Consider the following 4240-nt stretch of genomic DNA (forward strand, 5'->3'; position numbering starts at 1 on the left):
AAAATTTAAAAATAGGAAAGTAAAAGAAAAAATAAAAAATAAAAGGGAAAACAGGAAAAATAAAAATATGAAATAAAAAGAAAAGAAAGAAGAACAAAGCAATAGAAAGGTTGTAACTAATCACATCGGTGTGATAGTTTAGTTGGCTACCACCTCTTTTTTTTGCAGCAGTTTAAAACAGAAATAGGAAGCGGATATGGGTCGGCGAGCGCGGCGCGGGGAAGAAACGGGTGTCTTAAGCGCCGTTTAGGAATTGCCTTGTACGTCCTCCAACGAAGCCGCCTGGGCCTCAACATATGGCCCAACGAAGCCTAACTCCAACCCAGTTTTTCTGGCACGGCACCGCACATCCAGAAGCGAGCTCGCGAGCAGGAACCGGGTCGGAGTTCTTCCCCACGGAGTTCCCCGCGCCGCGCGTGAGAGCCCCCGCCGCCTCTTCGGCCTTCTTTGGATTGGAGGATTTTTACAGGATTTTCATGGGATATCAATCCTCAGGATTGTTTCCTATGAAATGCATTTGGATCAAAGGATTGGGCCATTAAAATTCCTCAGGATTGGGTCTTCAAGGTGCTGATTCCAAAGGAATTTACACATGAGGTCCGACCTCTGGAAAAAATCCACAGGATTGGCTATGTCATGGCAATCAAATCCTCCATTTTTCCTATTCCTTTGTTTTGCAAATCCTGTGATCCAAAGAAGCCCACGTCTTCGTCTTCGATTCCCCAATCCCCACTTCCCCATCTCCCGTCTCCTCCACCCAAAAATCCTCCTAAATTGCCAGTCTGCGCACCTGCCGGCGGAACCCTAGCTCTGGAGCGACTGCCAGATCAGGACGGCTGAATCGGCGGCTCCTTCCCCGGCGCCGCACTTCGGAGGCTTGCGCTGCCCGGCGCGTCCCCCACCCGCATCTTTCACCTTCAGGATTCACGCCGCTCCGACCCGAGGGCTTTGGAGGCTTGCTGTTGCTGCCCTCCTCTTCACCGCTGTGCGTGCACACGTATGATTTTGACCTTGGTAGCACCAGTCTCTCTCTCTGATCTTGGCCCTTCTGTCGTTGATGCCCCGGTGCTATTTCTGCTGTCCTTATGCAATGCAATTCATTCATTCACGAACACAATTGATTCTGGTTATTCATGCACCAACTACTATTCTACTATGCAATTAGTATTTGCTGTTAGATGTCAATGGACCATCAAAACTTCAGGATTTTGTTCTTGTATAAGCTGCTAACTCTTCAATCGTTGCTAGATAGGCTGTCATGCTTTCAATTTTCAATGTAAATAGGTGCTATTTCAGATCACAGACCCCATGTTTAATACTAGTCCATTGCAAGAATTGTAATATTCAAGGAGGTGTCCAGGCTCAATAGCGGTCTGTATTTCATAACCATAGGTTTATGCTACTTATGATGAATTCCTAATAAAATGTTATTTTTGTTGCAACTTCACACTTTTCAGGAGTCTGATATGCTTGTTCCAGTTTAGTGCAGCCACCCCCTATTAATTCCATTTTCTCTGATGCACGGTGGTCGGACGGTAGTCACCTCTACCTTCTGTCGCAGCGTATCCAGGTCAGCATTGCGGCTTCCTTGACAATAAAATTATGCAACCGTCCACTACAATTTTTCCTTTGTGACCTCTCTCTCTCTCTCTCTCTCTCTCTCTCTCTCTCTATATATATATATATATATATATATATATATATATATATATACTCGGCTTTAGTGACAGTCTTGCTGATCTTAGGCAATCAACATTCTCTCCGCTTACTTATCAGATGGGCGTAGCTTTGATGATTTAATCTGATATAAAGATGACACACTAGTACGTAGATGTACACAGAAAATTTCCAGTTAGTTTGTACATGACTGATCCTCTCCGTGCAAAAATTGATGATGCATAGTTGGTAGGAAAATTTGTGAGGAGCTAAAACTGCAGTTTTCCCTTACTGCCCAATGCAAGTTCCCGGTTTAATTCTGGATTATTATTGTAGCCTTAAGTTTTTATTTGGTAAACATTGCACCTAATTTACGATGAAGTGCATCCATCAAGCAAATTGTTTGACTGTTAATACAGAGCAAACATATCAGAATAGGTGATATTGGAGTCCATTGGATGTTGCTCCAATCAAGTTAAGATCAACTAAGTTACTAGGAACCTGGATGCCCTGCAAGATACACAAATCTATCTTTGAAGCATGTGAGATCTAGACGTGCATCCTTCTTTTCAAGGATTCCTGTCTGGTCATAATGTATTGTGGTTTAAATGTGGGATTTAAGTGATAACTGAACTTTAGCTTCGAACAAAACAATGGTGTGTTGGTCTGTACAGCCAGACATTTTTGTTGCATTCCATGCTTTTCGATCAATGATTTTGACGTGTTCGTCCAGCATGTTTACTGTTTTTGTGTTGTAATTGTTTATACATATATTGATGGTCAGTTATGATATGGTTGTCTGTTTGCATAATGGTCAGTTATGTAATGGAGGTATCTTAATGATGTACTAGGGCATAATGTCGTTGTAGTCAAAGAGCTGCTATTCTTTGTGCACGTGTTGGATGGAACGGGTAGAAGCCATTCTTTAATGTGTGGTTATCCTTAATTTATATCTTCCTTATTTCACATCACGAAAAGTGTTAAGTCCCTCTTTTGTCCACATGAACTGCCCTCCTTTGCCACATAGAAGGCATCAAGCACTCTATGGAAGCATCCAATCTCGCCGCTCTGCCAACTTCGCCTGAACGCTGACTGCCAATGCTCCATATACCGTCATACAATCTTGCCATTCTACCTACTTCGCCGGAACACCGACCGCCGCTCCATCTGAGGTATGCTGGATCACATGCCAAGCTAAATGCGTCTCCGTTGTTTTTGAAAAAGACATGATTTTTAGCTTCCATCGTTATTACCTTGCCATGTACGTACAGTCTGCAAAGTTTGCAAACAAAAAGTGAAACCTATAATGATGAGTGATGACTACGGTATTATGTCTATTTAATTACCAGGATTAAATCTTCATGACTGCAAACGTTAGACGGTAGTATGCAAGTTTAGAGAGGGACATATCAAGTTTACTATGAACTCAAACAGGACAGGTTTGACAAACAACACACTTCAGGCTCTTTATTATATTATTATTATTTTAGGGAGCAAAGATGCACACCTGCCTTTCTTGCGCTGTGCTGAGAGTATATAATTTCATTCTGATTAGCTTGTTGGTTGGTAACCTATACTGCTACTAAGTTGCCGTTGCCTTGTCTGATCTGATACTTGTTATTGCAGCCCTAATATGATGCCAATTATATCTAAAATCAGTGTACACTATGTTTCTGTAGTTATGCTAATTGGGTTGGAATGAACATAAATCAACCGAGTATATTTTTACATGGCCTTATACTATGCTTTTTTGGGTAGGCTGTTTTCAATTGGACTACAAATCAGTGTTATTTTCATGCATGAAAGAAGCGCTCGACCTTATTACTAACTAACATGTAAACATTTGTGCTGCCTTTAGATATCAGGATTTTTTACAAGAACTTAACATCTTTTTGCTGTACATTTCAGTTACAAATTGAATTTAACATGTCAGTTGAGTAAGCTGCTGAGTTAGCATGGCAGGCCATTTATCATGCAACATTCCTTAACGGAGCTAGTGATGGTATGCATTCTGTTTCTTAGCATCTATCATGATATTTGTTTTGTTCACTCGATAGGCACGATACAACATGCATGCATATTTGTTAAACACCTTATCATTATATCTTCCTTTTGAAATAGCAAACATAACTTTTTGAGTTGCAATTACTTCCGTAAGTTTTTTTTTTCAAAGTTTGGCAAAGTTCAGAGATTTTTGTATTTTTCATCACGTAATGCAGACCCCTAGCTTGGAATAGAGATTACGATGGTGTAAATTAAGCCACACCTTTCTTTTTACAAATGTACATTGTTGTAGAGTATCAAAGGTGTTGTAGAGTATAGACATGGGTCTTGACATCTAGGCAAACCTCCCTACGATTTCTAAAACAATATAAAGCATTATGGTGAATAGGCGTAGAGAACTGAGTGTGAACCATGACAGCAAAAGGCTTATAGATAAGACACAGGGAGAAGTCACTAGCGGAGGCGAAGGGAGATGGACCCCCGAGATTAGAGTAAACAAGGTCGAAAGGACAAGACATTGTCTCGCTATGACTAGGTAACTGGACCACACATTAGAGACATCGTCGGAGACGGATCCAAG

The 4240-nt window shown here is 41.2% G+C and overlaps 1 long non-coding RNA gene across 1 annotated transcript; it reads left to right on the plus strand.

Annotated features, from left to right (window-relative positions):
* Positions 1–539: 539 nt before the first annotated feature.
* On the plus strand, positions 540–2811 carry LOC119336746. The gene is made up of 3 exons (XR_005162794.1): positions 540–997; positions 1458–1570; positions 2687–2811. It is a non-coding gene; the product is annotated as an uncharacterized LOC119336746 (long non-coding RNA).
* Positions 2812–4240: the final 1429 nt, after the last annotated feature.

The sequence above is a fragment of the Triticum dicoccoides genome, chromosome 7B (assembly GCF_002162155.2).
Source record: "Triticum dicoccoides isolate Atlit2015 ecotype Zavitan chromosome 7B, WEW_v2.0, whole genome shotgun sequence".
Classification (NCBI taxonomy): Eukaryota; Viridiplantae; Streptophyta; class Magnoliopsida; order Poales; family Poaceae; genus Triticum; species Triticum dicoccoides.